Raw genomic sequence first — 25,973 nt, forward strand, 5'->3', positions numbered from 1 at the left:
TTAGTTAAATGGCCCTGGCTTGGTAAAGGTTTTTTTGAACAACACAACAGGGCCTGTTGAGATCTCAGAGTTCTATTGTGACTTTGAGGGGAACATAAGCAAGGAAATAGTCTTTAAAGGTGCCCTTGAATCTGGCCGATCCAGCAGACACGCTTCTGTGTACTCCTATGTCAGGTCCTGGGATAAATGTAAACCAAGCCCAGGCTCTGCTTACAAGAAGCCCATCATCTAACACAGGAGACAGAATACACCTCATAGCAAGTGAAAAACTGCAACAATGAATGCATGTAGCAGATACAGAGGTTGCATAGAGCAGGGGAGCATTATTTCTTCTCCGAGTTACTAGAAGGCAGGTGACAGTAAAGCTTTTTGCAAGCCAGCTTTGAACTGGCTTTTGAGGTTGCAATCGAATTGCCCAGATGGAACCCAGGAGTGTGTATGTGGGTTGTCTGGAGCATGACACGAGAGAGTGGGCGTTCCAGGAGAGGCAACATCTTTTATAAATAATGGGAGATGCCAGGGGACACAGGCATGTAAGCAAAATGGTGCACTTGAGATGCTGTAAACTGTTCTAAGTTCCTGGATCAAGTGTGGGAAAGGAGTAGCAGAAGAGAAGTTTGGAAAGTTCCTCCGTCCCTCTATATCATGATGGGCTGATGAGGCTGAGGAATTTGGAATGTGGTCTGTAAGGGACTGGAATCCATTCAAGTACTAGAACAGGAAAGAGATATGATCAGATTATCATTTTAGAAATTCTTCTGTGTTTTCAGGAAGTTTGGGAAGTGATACAAATAAAGGTGGGGAGCCCACAAAGGAACTGTACAGAAGTTTATTATGCAGGAGAAGAGCACTCACTGTACTTCCATGTATAGAAAATTAACAATTGTTTATTGTTTTTTGTGGCATTTTTCTCCTTGGTAGAAATTCATATTTGCTGAGAGAGAATTTTTTTTTTTTTTTTTTAGGGCCACACCTGTGGCATATGGAAGTGGCTAGGGACTGAATGGGAAATACAGCTGCTGGCCTACGCCACAGCCACAGCAGTGTGGGATCCAAGCCATATGTGTGACCTACACCACAGCTCACAGCAACGCTGGATTCTTAACCCACTGAGCGAGGCCAGGGATCGAACCCACATCCTCATGGACACTAGTTGGATTCATTACCTCTGCACCACAACAGGAACACCAAGAAGATTAATTTTATGTTAGTAGGGGTGTTTCTTTATTTTTAAATATATCCTACCAGTTATTACTGGGGTGTTTCTTTATTTTTAAATATATCCTACCAATTATTATCCCTGAACCTGTGTGTGGACTTAAATTTTAGGGTCAACTTTACAAATTCATATAGAAGACAAGGTATGGTAATAAAAAACATTTTTTATTGGTTACTGGACCTTTCTTCTTGTGTGTCTTGTTGGGAATCTCTAATATCCCAAGACTATTTTATTTTCTTAGATAGAAATAGCACTTTACAATAACTAGGCCAGGCCTTTAGGTTATAAAATCATTCAGAAAATCTTGAGAAGTAATTGTCCTCTGTCAATGGAAACATATTTAAAAACTAAGTCTGCGTATGTCATTTTAAGACTCCAGTAACTTATGAATCATTGTTTTCTAGTATCAGAGGTATTACATCCACTTAAGACACTCACAAGTGGTTCATACATAACAATAGTCCAGAGAATATTTTATCTTTCTGGTGTAAGTTACTTAAAATGTGTAAGAAGCCAGACTCGTACTCTTCTTATACTTTTTCAGCACATTCTAAAGGCATGAGTAGTCTAGCTGATGATTTAAAAATCTTTTGTACTTATTTCAATCCTCCTTATCAGATCATTCCTGGAATGAAATTTTATTAAGTGGTACCGATGTATCTGAATATATAGCACACTCAATTCCACTTATACCAGTGGTTAAAAATAGTCACAAACATATGCAAAGTAGAATATAACTGACAGGTTTCTGTGACTTTCTCTTTTAAAACATGTCAAAGACTTAACTGGACATCGTGGACAGTTTTCTTCCAACTCATACTGCACGAAAAAGCAAATATAGCAAATAAACTCAAGCACTTAAATAGGATTTATCATGTATCTGGCACATTTCAGTCCATTTCTTTACCAGTATGGACCCATTTGAATCAACTGGTATGTTATCCTATAAATTATGTTATCATGTATAGAATTCATACCCCAATATTTGTCAAGGCCAATAATTACTGTCAGGGAGTGTCTCAGTAGTAACCAAGGAAAAATACTGAAGACTCTTGAATAGTTCCAGTGACATTTATGACTAACATGGCCTGCTTCTCGAACTTAGTACACATATAGTCACTCCTTTTTTGGGTCACAAGTTCTTTGTTGAACCCCAACTTTGATGCTGGCAGGGTCTATACTTTCCTTTGCCAAAATATCCAAGGAAACTGGGAATTCACTTAATCATAGTGTCACTGTTGATGCTGAGTTTGTACAGTCCCATGGATACTTGTCCAGTGTAGCAGAGGCCAAACCCTGAAGGAAGCTGTTGTTCTTCTAGGGAGGAGGATTGAACCCTGCCCCACCACCCCGACCCTACCACCAAGTGCTAAGCACTGCCAAAGGGTCTATATTCTAGGCCTCCCAGGACCCCACTCTTTAGTTTACTCACCATGCTCAGCCATTTTTCCTCATTGCTCCCAATCTCCCCACCAGGCTGGCCGGACCTGCAAGGTCCTCCAGCATTAGGAATGCACTGTTCAGAAATTAAGTCTCTTCTTGTACTCGTAGTATGAAACCAGAGTCACCAGCCTAGGTGGCCATATCATTATAAGGGTCCCATTACCATTCCCTGATGCCAGTTTGTGATCAGGGTTATTTAATATAGCTTGAAAAATTTTTCTCAGTTTTAAAGTTCAAAGAGTAGGAATTAGGCTTTAAACACTTTTTAATTCTAAAAGATACTTGGGCCCCACAAATTGACTTTATTTTTCTTTAGTGATAATCTCTGGGTACAAGGGTTGAAAATAGCAGCATCCTTCAACTGCAGCTTAATTCAGAACAGTGGTTGTGTATTTACTCTAAACTTCCATAAGTATATGAACTCCTTAAATGACCATTCCTAGGATAACAATCTTTTCTTATTAAATATAACCAAACCAAGCCACATTGCACAATGTCATACCAAATCAAACTAGAACATGGATAAAGACAAAACTTCCCAGACTATATCAAGCTATAGACTTATAAGTACTTTTAAAAGAATTTCCTGGTTTAAATTATCTTTTTTTTTTATTTAAACATATTCTAAATCTTCCTGAGCTAGACTTGAATTCAAAATCCATGATCCCAAGCAGAGCATACAGTTTCCTTTGTAAATGACAGTTTAATCCTCTGCTGCTTAGGAATGAAGATGAAGCCTACTTTAAAACAGTTTTTCAAGCCCTACCATATCCTCCACCCTCATTCTTCTCTTGATAGAGAAAGATAATAAAAATAGGGAGGGAGAGAGCCGTGTGTGTGTGTGTGTGTGTGTGTGTGTGTGTGTGTTTCAGTTATTGAATCAAAGGATGCAGAAGCTAGAAAAATTATAGAGCAATTCCAAGAACCAAGGAGGCAATTTTCAAGGTAAAAACGGCTCACAAAATGATCTCACTGAGTTGGCTTGTGAAAGGTTTTTAGACCCCTGGATATTGTGATTTATAATAAGAAATACATATTTGGTCTTTTTTCCTTTTCTGGCACAGAGCTCCTAAAAACCTTGGAATTTCCTAAGTAGTGAGAGTAATAAAGGTCTTTTATTTTGTGAATGAAGTGACTTTTAGAAAGCCCTTAAGAATGGAGGTTGGTTGCCAGGACAACCAACCCCATGATTGGAGGACCAGATCTTTCAGTCAGTCCCACTTCCCAACTTCTAGGGAGGCAAGAATGCTGCAGTGAGTTCAGTTGCCAATAGCCAATTGTTTAGTTAATCAGGTCCCCTAAAACCCCCAAAAGACAAGGTTCAGAGAGCTTCTGGATTGGTGAACACGTGCAGATTTGGGGAGAGTGGTGTGCCTGGACAGGGCTTGGAAGTTCCCTACCTTTCCCCATTATCTTGTACTATGCTTTTCTTTCGTGTGGCTGTTCCTGATGGGCATCTTTTGTAATAAACCAGTGTTCCAGTAAGTTAAATATTTCTCTGGGCTCTGTGAGCCACTATGGCAAATTAATCCAACTTGAGGAAGGGGTTGTGGAAACCTTGGTTTTAGAGCTAGCTGGTCAGAATCACAGGTAACAACCTAGACTTGTGACTGGCCTCTACAGTGGGAAAGATTGTAATCTTGTAGGACTCAATTCTTAACTTGTGGGATCAGATACTATTTCTGGGGAGAGAGTGTCAGAATTGTAGTAGAATTATAGGACACCCAACTGATGTCCAGAGCATTGCATATTGGTGTGGGGAACACCTCCCCATTGGAAATTGGGTCTTAAAGCACCCAAGTGTACCCCGCCCCCCCAACCAAGGCCATCATTTGACACATGGAATGAAAGCCAACAGCCTAAATTTTGAGACTCAGCTGTTAAGTTTTATCTTAAGTGCAATTAAAGGGAGAGTCACGTTACACGATCAGACTTGCTTTTTATTTTATTTTATTTTTATTCTGGAGAATGGATTTGCAAGAGCAAATACCAGATGATTGATTAGGAGGCCATTTCAATTGTGCAGATAAGAGATTGTGGTGGTCTTACAGTGGGAGATAAAATCGAATGGATAGTCTTTCTGATAATATTTCCTGACTTCCCTCATTCAGAATAGCTTGTGGCACCAAACTTGAAATACCGTGTGTGATTTTTAGGATGAAGAAAGAACACATGGATTTCATTACTATTCTTCAAAACGTTGAAGGATGACAAGTTGAGTAGAAACTTAATTTGGGAAAGCTTATATAATTGTCTCCTCATCGCTGAAAGGTCTTCAGACAACTAAATGAATGCCTTCACTCCTGTGACATCTTTCAGGTTTTAATTTACATGTTTTTTTTTTTTTTTTGATGGAAGGAGAGGTGATTAGGAATAGATTTCTATCAGGATCATGTTTATTATATTGACAGAACATTTTAGTCATGATTTTATATTAATTGTATAGTTGGGATTCAAAGGATGACTGTTGACTCAAAACAAATTATTATAATTTTCATGTCTCCCACACCAGGGCACGGATATTGTGGTTCTGTAACTCAGTCAGTTACTATGGAAAACTGGTTTGCTCTACGAAGTAACAGAAATCCTAGGAGGAAATGAGTGTGCAATTTTGAAGCTCACTGCACTGGGTAAAGGAGTTTTAGATACTTTGACTTATAACTGAAACTTTAGAAAATCCCCTTCCAAAAAGGTCATAGAAATACTGGTATGTTGCTGTGATGGGGATTTTTAAAAAATATCTAACTCTTGAGGGATAGGAAATTCTAAAAAGAATCCTTATGGGACAATCTTTATTCATTCAAGTGACCAAAAAAAAAAAAAAAAATGAGAGGATGTATTTTTAAAAGTGTTTTCTGATAATAAAATTAGAAAATTTGAAATTTGTAGACTACAGAAAAGTACAGTGAAGTAAAAAGTAGTACTCATTATCTTATTCATCAAGGATGGACTACTTTCTAGGATCTTTTTTTTTAAATGATTATACATGTTATATATGAGAATATACTAAAATTTTGTGTTCTGCCTTTTTAAGGCATTTTATTATAGAAAACACATTTTATCATATTATTTAAAAGTTGGTAAAATGCCTTTTTTGGATAACATATGAGACTATCAAATTAGTGTATTACTTTACATTTTTTAAACTTTCCATAGTCGTTTTAAAACAGTAGAAATAGAGAAAATAGCATAACTGATATCCGAGTTTTAGCAATTAGCCACCTTTAGACAATCTTGCTTCCTTGATCCCAATGATTTTTTTTTTAAAGTGGAGTGTTTCCTTCCTCCTTTTTAATTTTATTTATTTTTTATTTTTATTTTTTGCTTTTCAGGGCTGCACCTGCAGCATATGCAAATTCCCAGGCTAGGGGTTGAATTGGAGCTGTAGCTGCTGGCCCAGGCAGCAATGTGGGATCCAAGCCACATCTGTGACCTACACCACAGCTCATGACAATGCTGGATGCTTAACCCACTGAGCTAGGCCAGGGATCGATCTTGTGTCCTCATGGTTAAGAGTTAGATTCCTTTCTACTGAACCACAATGGGAACTCCTGGAGTGTTTCCTTTATAAATTGGAATATTTAAAATTCCAGATGTAAGTTCATTTGCCAATCGTTCCAAAGGTATATGGTCAATTTCCTTGTATAATTAGGATGTCATTATCACATCTAAAAAAAGGTAGCAGTAATTCTTAATTCTTTCAATACTCAGTTTATATCCAGATATTTCCAATTGCCTCAATATATATCATTTTTATAGTTGGCTTGTTTAAATAGAAACCCAACACTGTGTTGGGTTGTCATGTCCATTAAATCTCTTTTAATTTCTCTCAAGCTTCTAGCCCCCCTCTTATATCATTTACTTGGAAAGAGACTACATGATTTGTCCCATAGTGTATTCCACATTCTTGATTTGACTGACTGATTCTTCATGACGTGTTTTAGTTCTTCCTCTCACCCCTATATTTCCTGTAAACTCATAGTTATAGCTAGAGGGTTGATTGGAGTCAGGCTCAATTTCTTTTTGTCAAGGTTGTGTCATAGTTTGAGCTGTTTACTCCTTATTGCCTTGCCTCAAAGTCCCATCCCATCTGGTTGCCCACATTTAGTGATGTTAAGGTAGATTAGGTGTGGTCAGACCAGTAGAGCTCCACTCACTCTCTCTTTTAATCATTTTAACATCCATTGATTAAGATTGACTGGATCCCTAACTTCACTGGGGCTTTGCAAAATGTTAATTTTCTAATTCTATCTTCCTTTTTGCATTTATGATTCACAAAGAACTTGCCCTCATTAATAATTTGGTTGCTTCAAAAGGCTTTACAGATGAACTCTCATCCTTTATTTCTCACTTTTCCTGAATGAGAGTTGGTGCCTGAACAATCTCTTATTGTTATGAAGTGTTTTGCCTTTTAAAATTTCTTATGAAGGTATGCATTTTCATACTAAAGTTTTTATTTTTTGGTAATCTAGTTGCCCATCTTTTGTCACTGGGAATCCCTTTGGGTCTGTTCCTGTGTCCCTTTGACATGACCCTGTTTATACTGGAGGTCTCACTTGCTTTCTTTTTTTTATTTTTTATTTTTTTGTCTGTTTGCTATTTCTTTGGGCTGCTCCCGTGGCATATGGAGGTTCCCAGGCTAGGGGTTGAATCAGAGCTGTAGCTGCCAAGCCTACGCCAGAGCCACAGCAACGCGGGATCCAAGCCGCATCTGCAACCTACACCACAGCTCACGGCAACGCCGGATCGTTAACCCACTAAGCAAGGGCAGGGACCGAACCTGAAACCTCATGGTTCCTAGTCGGATTCGTTAACCACTGCGCCATGACGGGAACTCCTCACTTGCTTTCTGGCACTAAGAAAATATTACCAGCTCTTGTCAAATTCTCCTAAAAGTGGGAGCAGCAATTTCTCCTTATTGCCCTAGTACTATTTAGGGAGAAATAACAGCAAACTTTAAAACTTTTATATGACATATTATTTTAAAAATTTTAATTATGTAGACATTTCCATGATTTGCATCTTTGCAAAAAGCTTTCTTAATTTCTGATGATTTTGTAAGAATAAATTGTAAGAATTTCCTTATAAATGGAGGGTCATTATTTTAAGGCTCTTGTTACATACACCAAACTGTCCCTCAAAAGATTATACCAATTTGTATTTCTACAAGCAGTATTTATAAGTGAAATTCTTCTATATTCCTATCAATTTGCTATTATCCTTAATAAAAAAACACTATAAGGAAATGCTGTTTTTTTTTTAAATGTCCTTTATCAATGGCATATACTATACCTAGAAAACCCTAAAGATGCTACCAGAAAACTGTTAGAGCTCATCAATGAATTTGGCAAAGTTGCAGGATATAAAATTAATACACAGAAATCAACTGTATTTCTATATACTAGCAGTGAAAGATCAGAAAGAGAAATTTGGGAAACAATCCCATTTATCATCTCATCAAAAAGAATAAAATAAACATACCCAAAGAGACAAAAGACCTGTACTCTGAAAACTATAAGACACTAATGAAAGAAATAAAAAATGACACAAAACAGACATAAAGACATACAATGCTCTTAGATTGGAAGAATCAATATGTCAATATGTCAAGGCAATCTACAGTTTAAATGCAATCCCTATCAAAGTACCAAGGACATTAAAAGAACTAGAACAAAATATCTTAAAGTTTGTTTGGAAGCACAAAAGACCCAGAATAGCCAAACACATTCTGAGAAAGAAAAATGGAGCAGGAGGAATCAGGTTCTCTGATTTAAGATTATACTACAAAGCTACAGTCATCAAAACCGTATGGTGCTGGAACAAAGACAGAAATATAGATCAGTGGAACAGGATAGAAAGCCCAGCATTAGACCCACATACATACAGTCAAATAATTTCAAGAATATACAGTGGAGAAAAGACAGCCTCTTCAATTAGAGGTGCTGGGAAAACAGGACAGCTACATGGAAAAGAATGAAATTAGAACATTTCCTAACACCATACACAAAAATAAACTCAAAGTAGCTTAAAGAGCTAAATATAAGACTGGATACTATAAAATTCTTAGAAGAAAACATAGGTTAAACACTCTCTGACATAAACCACAGCAATATCTTCTCAGATCCACCTCCTAGAGTAATGACAATAAAAACAAAAATAAACAAATTGGACTTAAATTTAAAAGTTACTGCACAGCAAAGGAAACCCTAAACAAAATGAAAAGACAACCCACATAATGGAAGAAAATCTTTGCAAGTGAATTGACGAACAAGGGATTAATCTCCTAAAATTTATAAACACCTCTTGAATCTCAATGCCAAAAAAAAAAAAAACAAACAAACAAACCTGTCAAAAACGGGCAGAAGATCTAAATAGACAATTCTCCAAAGAAGAAATACAGATGGCCAAAAAACACATGAAAAGATGTTCAACATCAGTAATCATTAGAGAAGTGCAAATCAAAACCACTATGAGGTACCACCTTACACTGGCCAGAATGGCCATCATCAAAAAGTCTACAAACAATAAATGCTGGAGAGGGTGTGGAGAAAAGGGAACACTGTTACACTGTTTGTGGGAATGTAAATTGTTGCAACCACTGTGGAAAACAGTATGGAGATTCCTCAGAAAACTAAAAATAGAACTACCATTTGACCCAGAAATCCCATTTCTGGGCATCTATCCAGAGAAAACCATGACTCAAAAAGATATATGTACTCCAGTGTTCATTGCAGCACTATATACAATAGCCAAGACGTGGAAACAACCTAAATGTCCATGGTCAGAGGAGTGGATAAAGAAGATGTAGTACATATGCACAATGGAATGTTACTCAGCCAATAAAAGGAATAAAATAACGGCATTTTTAGCAACATGGAAGGACCTAGAAATTATCATGATAAGTGAAATTAGTTCAGAAAGTGAGATACCAACATCATATGCTATCGCTTATATGTGTCTAAAAAAAGGGACACAATGGACTTCTTTGCATAACAGATATTGACTCACAGACTTTGAAAAACTTATGGTTTCCAAATCAGTCATGTTGTGGGGGTGGGAGGGTTGGGCTGGGTGTTTGGGATGGAAATTCTGTAAAATTGGGTTGTGATGATTGTTGTATGTACAACTATAAATGTAAAAAAATTCATTGAGTTAATTAAAAAAACCAAAAAATAAAATAAAAAGAATACAGGCCCAGAAAAAATTTTTTTCATCTTTCTTTAATTATTAGTGGCGATGAACTTTTAATTTTAGAATTTGGATGCAAGTTTTGTATTAATTGTATTCCATGGATCATTGCACATTCTTATTAAGCATGCACACAAGCCTGCTCTCTATTCATCCATTCACCCCCCCACACATCCATCTCCTACCTAGCTTTATCTATCCATTCACCTATCATCTGTCTATATCTTATTATGTGTTGATTCCTATGTGTTTGCATGCTTCATTTCCATTCTTCTGTTGTATGTAACCATTTTATTATATTTCATGTTACTTTTTAACATGAAAAATCTCTTGCAAAATGTGTATTGTTTTCTGTATACGTATTTTAACTTATATTAATCATTTATATATATCATTCTATTTCCTATTTTTCCAATTAAATACTAAATTCTAGGATCTATCTTTGATTGTTATTTGTATAGCAAATCCTTTGCTTTAACTACTGCAAGATTCTCCATGGTGAGCCACAGTTTGCCCTTGTTTCCTATGATGGATTTCCAGGAAGCCTTCAATTTGCCACTATCATAGGTATTCCCATAAGGACCTTTGTGAAAATTTCCCTGGAATTTCTCCGTTATGTTTGAAGTAGTTAATAATCTTGTGTAGGATTTATTTCTATAAGCACTAGAATAAGTTTTCTGTATACTGTCATCCTCATCAACATTTGGTGTTCTAGTTTTGGAGGCTAAATATGTATTGTCTCATTGCTTGAATTTGCATTTCTTCAAATATCAACGATTTTTGGCATCCTGTAATATGCTTGCTAAATTTATGCATGCACGTGTATGTTTTTAATTGCCCAATCATATCTATTGGAGTTTTTTCAGAAGATAATCATTATTTTTCCAACTATTCTCCAGCCCTGTCACAATCAATGTTGGGATTATTATTTATATATACTTTTTCCTGTTCTTTGATTTTAACTTTAAAAATAGCACTTTACTAAACTATTGATAAGCCCTAATTTCTACCTCTCTTGCACCCTCTCCTGGATTTGTTTCTCTTTTATTTGAGTACCTCGTGCAGTAATATTTTCTGTGTTGGATTTTGATGGCACATCTTTTGAGGGCATATACCTGTACTTATTTTTATTTTGTTCTCATATATTTTTTCACTCTTACCTTTAAATGGTAATGCGCTAGATAGAACATTGCAGGTTTAAAAGTTCTTTTAGCAGTTAAAGATATATTTCACAATTAGGTTTTTGCATCCAGAGAAGTCTGATGGCAAGCTTTTTTCTTTAGAAAAATCTGCTCTTTTCCATCCGGAAGCATTTAGAAATGTATTAATGCTTTTGTTATTCTTAAATTTACTCTATGTCATTGCAGGACTTTTCCTTGTCTCTCACTCCTTGAGCCTTTTCAATCCATAGCCTTTTATTTAAATTTTTGTGACATTTTGTTGAACTCCTTAATATATTTTAAAGCATATTTTATATTTATGACCTAATTTTTGAATAAATTCTGTTGACATGTTTTATCTAGTTTTTATAAATTCCATGGAGATACTTACACAGTTTATTTTGACTCATGAACCACTGTCACTTGGGGGATGAGCTACTTTGTTATTAATGTGAGTCCAGAAGGGGTTGAAGACAAGCTTCCAGTGTTTGCTGTCTGGTGAACTGAAGGGGATGAACTAGAGGGGATGAAGACTGTGCAGAGAGCCTCAGATAAAACAGATCCTGATGTGATTACTCACATTTTCCTTCTGTAGATCATCACTGTTCTGCCTCCTGTAAAGCCTTAAGGAGAAGCAGCACTGGGAAGCTGCCTCCCTTGGGTGTAACTCACCAGCCTTGGGGGAGTGGACAGGGAGGGAGGTAGAAGCAGATGTCTGGGGGCAGCTGCTCGGTGGGCATCTCTTTATATAGCTCACACATCCCAGTGGGGCTTTTGCTCCTTGGACCATCTATGCTGGCATCTGAAAGCCTGACACTGATTTTTATGATGAAGTCATAGGAAATGATGGTCCAAACACACAGAGAAGAGGCCAGTGCAGTATTTACAAGGTTTTATTCTAACATATCCTCTCCTTGGTCCTCCCTCTGTCCTCTGTCCCAAGCTTCAGGCAACTGCCTCCCCCAACACATCTTTTAAAGCAGCTATAGGATCGCTGTGGAAAGGTTAGCATCTGAAATTGCATTTTCTCTCTGACTTCTATAGTTATTCCAGGGTTAATTTTATAGAGGGAGCCAGAAGCCCCATGTTAAGTTGCCATATGGGCAGGAACCAGAAGTTCCTACTATGTTGAGTAAATATTTTTTTCACTAACTGATGTCCTATTTTACAAAGCATCTGTTCATTCTTTTGCCCACTTTTCCTTTGGGGTCTTTGTATTTTAAAATTTATTTTATGAGCTACTTATTTACTACAGATATTGTTATATTTCCTATTTTAATTTCCTATTTTAAATATTTTTAATGTAAATATTTTTAATATTTTAATTTCAATAGAGTATTGAAATAAGGATATTTTTCTCACTTTTTGCTTTCCTTTTATATGTTGTTAGCAAATAAAGTAAATTTTATAATTTCAATGCACATATAATTATATCATCGTGATGTCCCTTATTGCTTTCGAGCTTAGAAAGTTCTAGGGATCAGAAGAGGTAAAGGATAGGAAAAATTTAAATCCCCCAAACAATCTGCCTTCACTAATGTAACAAAATGATAGAGTAATACTGATACATTTTCAGTGAATCCAGGCTCAGACATCATATTTAAATCCTTCCACGTGTTTTCCATTACAACATCCTGGACCGATGAAACACACACATGCATACATCCAGGAATACCTATGGACATCAGTGAAACTCTTGATTGGCTAATAAAGTAAATCGAAGGTCAAAACTATTGTTTCTTAATGAAGACATACGTTCATCTGTAGGTAACAGAAACTCCAAAAATGTAGCTAAATTGAGAGATTTTATCTTAGACACGTAACTGTTTTTAGGTAGGTGTTTGACTGCGGATACAGCAGCTATGTACAAGAGACCAACATTCCTTTCATTTTTTTCTTTTTAGATAGAATTGACATATAACACAAATTCAAGGTGTGCAATGTGATGATTTGATATGTTTGTGTATTTTAGTGTGATTACCTCCATAGCATTGGCTATCACCTCCATCCCATCACATAATTATCATTTCTTTTTCCCAGTGAGATTATTTATGATCTGGTCTCTCAGCAACCTTGAAATAAATTGTAAAGCATTGTTGACTACAATCACCATGCTGTGTGTTAGACCTCTAGAACTTGTTCATCTTCTATCTGTAATTTTGTACGCTTTGACTAACATCTCCCCAATTCTCCCACCACTGCCCACACCCCCAGCCACCGTCCACCATTCTACTCTCTGTTTCTATGAATTTTACTTTTTTTAGATTTCATGTATCAGCGACATACAGTATTTGTCTTTCTCTGACTTATCTCACTTAATAGCATGTCCTCAATGTCTTCAAGTTTCAACCATGTTGTCATAGGTACAAGGATGTCCTTCTTTCTCATGATTGAATAATATTCCATTATATCTGTATCTATATCATCTATATCGACACCTCACATCTTCTTTATCCATTCATTTGTAGATGATGCTTACATTTGTTCCATGTCTTCGATGTTGTGAATAATACTGCGACAAATATTGCAGTGCAGATATATTTTCTTTAATATCCTGTTTTTATTTAATCTTTCCATTTTAATGCTTGGTGAGGATGCTGCTATCATTTGGCCAATATAGCTCACCCCCATGATTATACTCGAAGCAGCAGGATGGAAGAAAGCAAAGAAAATGGGTATGCCCAGACTTTTAAGGATATAATCCAGCAATTGCACAACTCACCTTGTCTTATGTCTCAATGGCAGACCTTAGTCAAAGGTTTATTTTTGTTACAAATTATAATGGGGAATTTAGTCTGGATTCCAAACAGTCAAATGTTGAGATAACATGAGACTCTGAAGCAGAAGATGGATATTAAGTGGCAATTAGCAGCCTCTGCAATTTGTTCCTGGAGTGTTGGACTGCCTTTCTCCTCAAATCCAAATTTATATGTTTTTCTGTGACTTTTTAAATTTGTTGTGTTGTCTTAAACTTTTTTCAATTACAGATTTGTAAACCGGACATGAATTCCGGGCAAGTTTTGAATAAACACTTAGAAAAATACAAAGTCATCACTCATGTTCTCAAATTCTTCTTCATGAACCCACCAAGATTGATCCACTGTCAATAAAACCTTTTAAATGCATGATTAGTAAGAAAAGAATAATTGTATAGAAGGAGCAAAATACCATCCAATAAAACATACTAACTCCATCATGTGTTAAAGAGTGCCTATTTATTAAGCACCTACTCTATTTCAGATATTGGTTTAGACACTGCCATTAAAATGGTGAGCTCAAGCCACCTTGGTCCCTAAGAAAGGGAGCAGGGAGTTACTCAGATAATCACTTAAATAAGTGTGAAATTGGAGCTGAGGTAATTGCTGTGAAGAAAGATAAATGGTGCCAGAGGAACATATACTAGGGCCACTTCCCAGTAGAAGAGGTCAAGGAAGTGATAATTTAACTATGAGCTGGAAGATGAATTGTCCGAAGAGAAATCCAGGTCTCATAGAAATAAGAGGTCCAAAAGATCCCTCCTTCTCTCCTTCCCTCCCCTTTCTTTCCCCATCCCATTCTTCCTCCTCTTTCCTCCCCCTTATCCCCTTCCACCCATTTCTTCTCCTTCCATCTTCCCATCTTCATTCTTTCTCCATCCTCCTTTCTTTTCTGCCTCGTTCTTCCATTTTTCCTTTCTTCCTTCCTCTATTCCTTTCCTCCCTCCCTCCCTCCTTAGCCTTGCCTCCTGCAAATATTCAGGACCAGGAGGAGGCTTATTGAACATTGTTGTGTTGGGGAATGAGGCTCCCTCGCTCCTGCTGACCCTGGTTGTGGTGTATCTCCTTTTCCCAGTTCTTTGAATGTTGATTTATCTTCTTGCTGCCTTTGCTCCTGACCTATCCATGGCTGTACCTGCAGTCTCTTTTCTCAGTGTAGGCAGTCCATGGTAATTGCTCCCCTATAGACTGGCCACCATCTCTCTATTAACATGTCTAGTTTCTGCCCCAACTTCTCACTAGTGCTGCACATGCTAGTGCTCACCCCATGATTATACGCTAAGCAGCAGGATGGAAGAAAGCAGAGATCTCTTTTGAGATCTTTTGAGTTCTGGTTTGGGAAGTTGATTCTGTATCCTTCTGCCAGAGGATCACAGCCTTGCAACTTCAGCTATCTTCTGAATCGACCAGGAAGGCAAAGGAATTTCTGGATCCCCTAAATTCCCTGTGTAGACTGAAAGGAAACAGGGACCTATTTCCAGTCCATCTACCTGGGCCCTTCCCTCAGGCATTTTTTTATTCTTATCACCCATGTACCATGTTCGACATGGCACCATGATAAACTCAGGGCACCTCTGAAAGTCTTTGGAGACTATGTCTGCATGAAGTAAACAAGTAATAACACACTTATTCTGGAATTCTACTGGTCCATTTGCATGTTTTTACAGTCACAACTTCTCCCCTCTCTCCCAATCTCCCTGTTTGACTCTGGGGCTGCCTTGGAGGGTTGTATAATGAAACTCTCTGTCTGTCTCTCAGACTTCTCTTTTTATTTTCTCTTTCTGTCAGGCAGGTATAGTCCTAAATCATTTCCTTCTGTTTCCCAAGGTGATGTTTGCCCTCCATGTACCTATAGAAATTAGTACTAAAGTCAAGTCTGTTTTAATAGCAGGAGAGCTGTTAAGTTACACATTCTTTTTTTTTTTTTTTTTTTTTTTTTTGTCTTTTCTAGGGCTGCACCTGTGGCATATGGAGGTTCCTAGGTTAGGGGACTAATCAAAGCTGTAGCCTCTGGCTTATACCAGAGCCACAGCAATGCAGGATCTGAGCTGCATCTGTGACCTACATCACAGCTCATGGCAATGCTGGATCCCAAACCCACTGAGCAAGGCCTGGGATTGAACCTACAACCTCATGGTTCCTAGTCTGATTCATTAACCACTGAGCCATGATGGGAACTCCTAAGTTACACATTTTTAAAGATCAGCAAAGTAACTGATTGAAAAGACAATTCAAGTTACAGACAGGGAAAAAAAAATGCCATCAGGGAATATTTAAAAATATATTTCACGGCTTAGTGGTAATGACCCTGACTAGTATCCATGAGGACACAGGTTTGATCCATGGCCTCGCTCACTGGGACTTCAGCTTTCTGACTGCAGATCTTGGGACTTGTCAGCCTCCATAACTGCATGAGCCAATTCCTTATATACCTTATCATAAATTTATACATATATATATATATATATATATATATATATTCTGTTTCTCTGGAGAATTCTGACTATACACATGCTGATGATTTTCTAGCAGCTATTTTGGAAAATGAAGATGAACTCTTTGCTGGCACCATGAGTCTGCTCCTATAAACCAGTTTGTTTGGCTTCTCAGAATGTCTATCTTTTCCTTCGGAGTGGAAAGAATGCTGAAGAAACATAGTGCTCATTGAATTTTGCTGTGCGGGACGCATTTCTCATTCCCTTGGACCACTTCTGAACATAAATGCAATAAACACAATCCAAGGATCAGACTTTTCATAATTAACAAGTCTTTGGTATAAAATGAGGGATCAAATATTTTGTCTTCCCTTAATCTCCTGTCATTTTGCTGATTTGCCATTCACTTTTACTGCCTTCAGGCTATTCCTGGCTGACTCAGCCTCATCTTAGGAAGAAACCACTCATCTGGAATCTGGCCAGGTGCACAGCTTGGCTTTCAGAATCTCTTTCATCTTTCCAGGAAGCTGCCAACTCTTGTCTTAGTTTGCATTTCTGGAGAACATCAGTAGGAATGTGGGCTTAAGCACTCATGTAGAAGATGCTGGGGAGGTATACCTCAGTGCTAAAATTATGAGGAAAAATAATACCAGCACTTGCTTTAGACTCAACTTCTTATGAAAATTCTCCTATATTTAAAATTCTGTACTGCTGCCTTAATGTCTTGTTGGTAATTGCGCATTTTTTGCTATAAACACACTGGTGACTTATTAAAATATAGCAATGTAAAATAAACCTCTTCTTTAACTAGAAGGCTTAGCTAATTTGTCTTTCCAAAATCATAAAATTGAAGCTTTTCCTCTCTACCTAAAGGTCTTAAACATTTTCAAATACATCTTAAACATTTTAAAATTATTTATGCTTATTTGTACTTATTTTCAGATGTCTTAAACATTTTAAAATTATGCTTATTTGTGCTTATTTTCAGATGTCTTAAACATCTGAAAATAAGCACAAATAATGGGAACTTTATCACTGGTATTTCATGAAAAATCTTGTTAAATGTTCTTAGAGATATGGGACAGATCTACATCAGCAAATGAAACAAGATTTGAGGGAATTATTCAGATATTTTAAGCAAAATGTGCATTTTTATTTATTACTTTAAGACCTTTCTGGCACTTATATACTATTCATTCCTTTGTCATTTTTGAATTTTAGTAATAGATTTATATCTGTACCTTATTTTGTTAGTATAGACATGAATACAGGGGCAATTTTAGTACTAAATAAAGGCATTTATAATGAAATGTCATTACCATAGTCCTTATAATATATTGGTGTTTTGCAAAGGGATTTGCACACTTAAAAAAGTGCTCTGCTAGAAAAATACTATAGTATTCATTGCTGCTAAAAAAACCTCTAAGAAATGGAAAAAAGATCATAATGATTGAAAATCTGAATCTAAAAGTGAAAAACTTCATGGCTAAGCTATGTTTTGCCACCACAATAGGTGAATTACAGGCTTGTTCTCATTAATTCAGTTGTAAAAGCCTTAAGGTATTTGAACAATGTCAAAAATTAACATGCTTAGAATTAGATTGTGATAAGAGAAATTCAAAGGAAATTATTGTCATTGGGATACAAATTATCTATCTAGAATACTGTTTGTCATTTTTCTTTCTCATATTTCTTACTCATATTTATTCTTGTATAAGATCACCTTTTTAAACTCTTAAAAAAGATAACATCCCTATATTTTATATGTATATGTATATATCTACATATATACATATCTTTTTAAGAATTTAAAATGGTGATCTATCTATCTATACACCTATTGAGAGAAAAAGGGGGAGGAGTGAAGGAGAAAGTTGGGAGAGGCAGAGCAAGGAGAAAGAATCTCAGAACCTGGAGTATACATCCTCCTGTTGGGCTAAGCTGTTCTAGAAAATTCTTCACATAGACATGTATTTTAGGTCAGAATAGGGTTATCATTCTGCTTCTCAGTGTAGTCATGATTACTCTCCTCTTCAATGGCAGTCAGCTAAATTTCCTTTCATTTGCAGATTATATCAGGAAATCAATATTCCTAGTAAATTGCATCTGATAGTCTTAGGTTCAGAATTAACTTTCCACCAGTGAACACATCATTGTCACATGTCTCCTGGCTGGTGCACAGGGAAGACATGAATTATACTATGGAAATGCATGTCACTTTGCTAGTCTTGTGCAATCATTCAGCTCTTTTGTTCATTACACAATTAACAATTCACTTCCAAGATTTTAATGATATTTTCAACAAGACAAAACATACAGGGGAAGTTCCCATATTTGCACAGCAGAAACAAATCTGACTACTATCCATGAGGATGCAGGTTTGATCCCTGGCCTCGCTCAATGGGTCAGTGACCCAGTGTTGCTGGGAGCTGTGGCATAGGTTGCAGATGTGGCTCTGATCCTGCATTGCTGCAGCTGTGGCGTAAGCTGACAGTAGTAGCTCCAATTCGACCCCTAGCCTGGGAACTTCCATATGACTTGGGTGTGGCCCTAAAAACAAAAAACAAAACAAAACAAACAAAAATACCAGAAGTTAGATTTTTGGTTTTAATTTTTTTTCTCTCTACACATCAGTAATGACTTAGTCCTTAAGACACAGACCAGGGTGTTCTCTGGGAAGCCTCCCTCGATGCCCTCAGCTGTTCTTTTTTTTTTTTTTTTCCTTCCTACATTCTCAGCCTCAGCTGTTCTTTCATATCTTGTGTGCTGTATTTCAACATAGCAAATGTTTTATTATAATCATGATTTAAACTTTCTATATCCCCAACTTAGTTTTCAGCAGGTCAAGATTTTATTGTCCCTCATCTCTAAATATTCAGTGGCTGGTATATAAATAGGGACTCAAATATTTGCTGGATGAATAAGTCATTGGGCAAATTTCTAGAACTGTTAACTTCTCTGAATCCATTAGATTTCATTCTAGTGATTCATCAGGTAGAAACAGAGGATAAGATATTTTAAGCAAATCACACATCATGGACAGAGATAAAATAAGGTGAAGAGTATAGTGTATTTGGGGGACGACAAAAGGTTTAATAGGGGCTTAGCACCATGTGCATCTGGAGAGACTGGGAAACTGTTGTTTGCTCTTACAGACAATGATCAAATATTCTCTCTTTGGAGAAGACTCATCAGACCTTTATCTTTTTCTTTCACTCCAAGCAGAATGCACTCTTCTTTTTCTTTGCCATTACTTTACAATATGCATATTTCCTACTACTTTAATTATTTTATTGCAAGTGTTTGTTTGCCCATATTCCCTGCTTAAGCTCTTGGCAGCATAATGGAGAGGACTTGGAATTTGCATTTTGACATATTTTGGTTGAAATACTGGCTTTGCTACCTAGCTGGGTAATTGATGCTAAACAGCCACTTAGTTTCCTTGAACCCTAGATTCTTTGTCAGTAAAACAGTACAAACTCTATATATGTGTCATGATTACATGCATTAGGTGCATGACAGATGCTCAATAAATTATATTTCCTTTCTCTTTCACCTTTTCTGAAGACAAGTCTCATGGTTTATTAATTTACTCCCAGCAGCTACATTCCCTGACACCCAGGAGATGTTTAATAGATACTGTTGAATGAATAAAGTATGTGTTTATTTAAATGTCTAATTTGAATGTGTGTGTGTGTGTGTGTGTGTGTATAAGAGTAGATATTCAGGGAATTTACTTGGTATCTATAATTATTCTGAATTTAGAATTTCAGGGTATATACTGCTATAATAATTGCTGTATGGTCTGTCTACTCTACCATCCTGGCCAAATTTCAGGCCAACCTGAATTAATACGTGGAAGATGAGCAGAATATTCCACTTGCTATGGGTTCTCCTATTGGAAAAGCTGGGGAAATCATTGCGCATGACTTAACACAGCTATCGTGTAAGTACAAATCATTTATCAGCCTACCAAAATTTCTAAGTCTTCCCTTCCCTGAGGAGGTGCAGAGACAGTTAAATAAATTGAACTGGTGTTGTTTGTTACTGGTCTATTATAAATCATGAGTGAGCGCATATTAGTAGCTACATAGCTTTAACGTGCCATCCTCATTATATTCCAGAGCATAATTGCTGATTAAGGATTGCTTCCAGGAAGGCTCAGTTTTGCCTTTTGGCAACATGTGCAGTTGGGCCTCTTATGTCATCTCTATGAACATTAACCATCAGCAAGCTTGGATAAGGTGTGAGGCAAGGTCTATGGATGACTCAGTTTCTTTCAACTTTTCATTTCACTCTGAGTGTTTGGGCTTGCTTTTTCTCTCCTCTTCCTCCTGTTTTTCTCCTCCTACTCTTTTCCTGCTCTTCTCTTCTCCTCACCTCCCACTCTCCTTCTCCACTTTTTAATTGGCCCAATATATGGGCCAGCGACATGAGAGTGCAAGACTGCCTGCCTACATCAGAGATGTGATGGAGGCAGATCAACTTTTTCCCCTGGAAATCCCATCTTGGCTGATTATTGCCTGCCAGGAATGGTGCTTCTCCTGCTACTCACTTGCAGAGTCCAGTTGCTTTGAAAAGCATCCGTGCTTGAGTGAAAGACAGTGGAGAAATGAGATAATGTGCTTATGAGTGGATGACTCTTCTACTAAATCATCTTCTTCTGCTAATTGTGCTTTCAGTATTCAGTTATGATTTGGGCAATGTGTAACCTAGTTGAATTTTTAACGGCACAGTTACATTCATAGGAATAGATATTATTGCAGAAAATTGTTAATTCTCAGCTGCATTTTATTGTTGTCATTTGATGTGATTTTTCATTTTTTTCAAATTAGATGTAGACTAATATTACTTACATAGAAAACTTTCTTGAATTTGTTTTCTCACATTTGCTTTGTGCCAAATTCTCTTTCGACTTTAAAAAACAGACAATAAGAGGTCTCTCCTCATCCTTCAGTATTTGTTTTTAGATGCTCTTCATTATGTGGTACTCAATAGAGTCAAGGAATGTTTTCAAGAAAATTATGCATTACAATTTTAATTTTCATTAAATACTGGAAGAGTCTAAAGGTTAGATCGCAGAATTTCTTCCCTAGTACAGGTTAAAAGGGTACTTAAGACTGACAGTGCCTGGTATTTAAAAAATATAAAGCACATTTCTTAGATGCACAGAAGCATGTTCATATATGACAATAATTTCTCTAGGTGTGCTGCAAAGCAATGTATATTAAAGAAAAGCCAAGTGCTCAAAATGTTTATGTGTTTCAGGAATGAGGTATTTTTCTGGGCTTCTTGCCCTTCACATTTTGGAAGGCAGGCTTGACTTCAGCTGAGCTTGCCAAAGCCAATAGCCTGGCTCTCTGCCTCTGGTACTGAACTCAACTCAGTATTTTAAGAGAAAAATGAAAAACATCAACATTCTGTGTTTACACTTTGCCAATTGTTGCACTTAAAAAAAATCCCTTTTTGATGTTTTATATTTAAGCAATATATTTATGCCAGCATTTTCTTTTCACTAATCAACAAAGTATAATTGAAATGCAGCTAACTCTACTATGAACTTAGGAATCCATCCCAATATCTTTGGTATAGTTCTAAATGTGCTAATGCTCTTATGCTTTTTTCCAAGTAAACCCTAGATTAAATTAAAGAATATTCTCTAAAAAGGATTCTTCTTTACAGTAGAGAAATTATATTCAATCTCTTTATATGTCTTCTTTTATTAGAAACAATGACACTGACCAAAGGGAAACAAACATTCTACATAACAATATTCAAAGTTATTTTTAGGGCATGGTGTCTGTCCCACTAAGTTAGTTTAATAATATATAGGCACAAGGAATGAAGAATATTATTATTCCTCCCTGTCGTGAACTGAATTATGTATCCCCCCTCCACTGAAATTCATATATTGCAGCCTTAACTTGTAGTACATCTGAAGTGATTGTATTTAGAGACAGGGCTTGAACGAGGTAATTCAGGTTGTGTGAGGTCATGCGTGGGCTCTAATTTAATATGACTGGCATCTTCAGAGGAGATGGAAGAAGCAAGGGATGCATGCAGAGAGGAAAGGCCACATGGCTCTGAGGACACAGTGAGAAGGGGACTATCTGCAAGCCAAGGAGAGAGGACTCAAAAGGATCCAAACCTGGCCCGCCTTGTTCTTGGACTTGGAGTCTCCAGAACTGGGAGCAAATACCTTTCTGTTGTCCAAACCATTCAGTATTTTGTTAGGGCAGCTGAGCAAACAAATAATTTCCCTCTTATTCATTTAAGCAAGCTTCATGGTACTGGTTCCTCTTGAGAGAGGGCGGGAGGCAGGGACAAAGAAGAAGGAGGAGTGGGTAGGAGGGAGAAGAGGATGAAGCTACAGGAGCAAAGATGAGGAGAGAAGAAGAAAATATGGTTGGATGGTTTATAGAATCATTGTAGAGGTATGTCCTAATATTATTTTCTCGGAATAAAAGGGAAAAAAATAATGGTTAATGGTGAGAGAGTTTAAAACCCACCAGGATTTGTGCTAAATGCTGTATATGTATTAAGGCATATAATCCCAAAGCCTATCAAAAAAAGTATCATCATATTTTTGTTCTAGTTCTGTTAAAAATCCCATGGGTAATTTGATAGAGATTGTATTGAATCCGTGCATCACCTTGGGTAGTTCAGTCATTCAACAACATTGAGTCTTCCAGTCCAAGAACATGATGTATCTTTCCATCAGTTTGTGCGGCCTTCAAGTTCCTTTGTCAGTGTCTTAGAGTTTTCTGAGTATAAATCTTTTGTTTCCTTAGCTAGGTTTATTCCTAGGCATTTTGTTCTATTTGATGGGATGGTAAATGGGGTTGTTTCCTTAATTTCTCTGTATAGGGTATATACATCAGAAATTTTGTCATTTGCAGCAACATGGATGGGGGCTTAGAGGGCATTGTGTTAAGTGAAATAAGCCAGACAGAGAAAGAAATATTGTCTGTATTACTTATATGTGGAATCTAAAAAAACTATAGCACACAAGTGAATATATCAGAATGAAGCCAACTCACACGTATAGAGAAAAACTAGTGGTTACCAGTGGGGAGAGAAGGGAGGTAAAACCAACTGGGTATAAGATAGGCTAGAGGGATATATTGTACAACAGGGGGAATATAGCCAAAATTCTGTAAATATAACCTTTAAAAATTGTTTAAAAAATAAAAAATTATAAAAGGAGAAAAAAAAGATTATCACTAACCATATTAGTTTTATTTTATATAGAGAAAAATTAGGGTTTATTTTAATTAAGTAATTTGGCCAAGGTTTCATATATATATAGGCAACAGAGAGGTGGGACTTGAGCCCAAGTCTTTCTGATACCATAGCTGATGCTCCCAGATGCTATACACCATATTCTCTTTTGCTGAAACAAAAGCCCTCAGAGCAGTGGAATTGTGGTTCTCATATTTTCTATCCAAGCTCCAAGCTGGTCTTTTCAAGTCTATCATAATTTGCATGATTCAACTTAGTAAATATTCTTTAAGCATCTCAATGGGAGCAAAGAAGATGCTTTTCCTTGAAGCAACAATTCAATAGCAGTAGAGGTGATGGTGAGGCCAGTAATGCAAGAATGTTGAAAGAAGAGAGGAAGGAGTGACACAGTTTCTCAGGTTGGTGGTGGTTGTGTTGCTGATGGTGGTAGTAGAGTGATTCACCATTTTAGTTTTTCTTCCTTAAATATTTTTATGTTATATCACCTTTTAAAAAAATGTATTATGCCCTACCCTTGATTTCTTATTAATGTGCAGAGATAATACTGATTGATCTAGAATTAAAATTCCTTAAGAGATGTGCATTTAAGCAATAATTTAATATAATCATTATTTTATTTCATTTCATTTCATTTTATATTTTTGGCTGTGCCTGCACTTGTCAAAGTTCCCAGGCCAGGGGTCAAACCCACACCACAGTGACCAGAGCCACTACAGTGACAATGATGGATCCTTAACCACTAGGCCACCAGGGAACTCCAATTTTTTTTTTAACCAATTTTATTTCCTAGATGTTAGGCCCTCTCTAAACTCATTCAATAACTTGGCTACCTTTTTCAGAAATGATATTAATACTGATATAAAAAAATCACATGGCCAATATAGACATCTTTTGTCTACAGATATGATTGGCTCTAATCAGTTCCAAAAAACCACACATGATTCTCTACTACTGTCAAGTTATCAGCTTAACCCTTTTCTTTCTTTCTCTTTTTTTCCTCTTTAAAAAATTTTTTTTAGGGTTGCCCTTGTGGCATATAGAAGTTCCTGGGCTAGGGGTCAAATCAGAGCTGCCGCTGATGGCCAGTGCCATGGCCACAGCAATGCCAGATCTGAGCCGTATCTGTGACCTATGCTCCAGCTCACGACAACACCGGATCCTTAACCCACTGAGTGAGGCCAGGGATTGAACCTGCATCCTCATAGATACTAGTAAGGTTTTTAACCTGCTGAGCTGCAGTGGAAACTCCCCCTCTTCTTTCTTGTGTCACTAGAGCATCCAACATCATGGAATCTCCATCCCTTGTATGAGGTTTCTAATCTGATTTCTGTCTCTGCAGCTGTCCTTACCAGAACCAACAAAAGTCACCAGTGACTCCTACTTACCAATCACATCATATTTTCTCATTCTCCATTCTCTTGATTGGTCTCTACTCAATACAGTACCTTTCTCAAAAGGCTCTACTCCTGGATTCCGCAACCTGGCACTTTCTTGGTTTCCCTTGGTCTGAAAGATTCTCAGCATCTTTCATGCACCCCTCTTCCCTTCACACCTTAATGATGAGTTCTTTTCAGTTCTTCCTCAAAGATCTCACTCATGCCCTAGACTTGAACTCTTGTCTCTCTAAGGATGACTTCCTGTGTCATCTACTCTACTAAGCTTAAAATCTCTCTACTAAACTTTACTCTTATACTTTCTAGTTCCTTCCTTTCTCCCTTGTTATATAAAACCATATATATCTCAAATTCAGATACTCTTTTAAGGAATCTCTACTTTTATTTTTAACTTTTGTCTTCTTTTTATGGCCACACCTGTAGCATATGGAAGTTCTCAGGCTAGGGGTCTAATTGGATCTGCAGCTGTGGACACCATAGCCATGTCAATACCAGGTCCGAGCTGCAACTGTGACCTACACTGTAGCTTAAGGCAACACTAGATCCTTAAGCCATTGAGTGAGGCTAGGGATTGAATCTACATCTTCATGGAGAGCCCAATGGGTTTTTAACCCACTGAGCCACAGCAGGAACTCCTATTTCCATTAAAAAAAATAATGTCATGTTTCCAGTCACCCAAATTCAAACCTTTCATTATGGTTTTAAATCTTCCTCTTTTAAACCACACTTCCAGTTCCTGGGTCTGCCTGTAGACTCTATTCCATGAGGTTTCTCATGTCCATTAGTTACGAAATTAGTCTTTAGAGGTAGAATGCCAGGTTTGAATCCCAAAACTTCCAGTGAAATTCTGCCATTTTGGCAATCACATTATATCTTGTGATTATACTCCCTCTTCTGTAAAATGGGATATTAATATGGGAGTTGTAGTAATGAGTGTGTAGGGTGTGCAAAGGATTTCAAATCTAGTGCCTGGTGTAGCAATCACTACGTAATGTAAGTTTGCTATGCTCTTCCTCCTCCTCTCCATCACCACCATCATCACCTTCATCTCCAATCTCCTTTCTATTTTCACATCCATCCTGTTTCAGGTTTTCATTATGTTTAGTCCCTGAGAGGTGTCTCTAACTAGTTTCTTC

The 25,973-nt window shown here is 37.0% G+C and overlaps 1 long non-coding RNA gene across 2 annotated transcripts in view; it reads left to right on the forward strand.

Annotated features, from left to right (window-relative positions):
• The window catches only part of LOC110255471, a 250,550-nt gene that overhangs the window by 104,599 nt on the left and 119,978 nt on the right, over positions 1-25,973 (forward strand). The window lies entirely within an intron of this gene.

The sequence above is a fragment of the Sus scrofa genome, chromosome 9 (genome assembly GCF_000003025.6).
Source record: "Sus scrofa isolate TJ Tabasco breed Duroc chromosome 9, Sscrofa11.1, whole genome shotgun sequence".
Classification (NCBI taxonomy): domain Eukaryota; kingdom Metazoa; phylum Chordata; class Mammalia; order Artiodactyla; family Suidae; genus Sus; species Sus scrofa.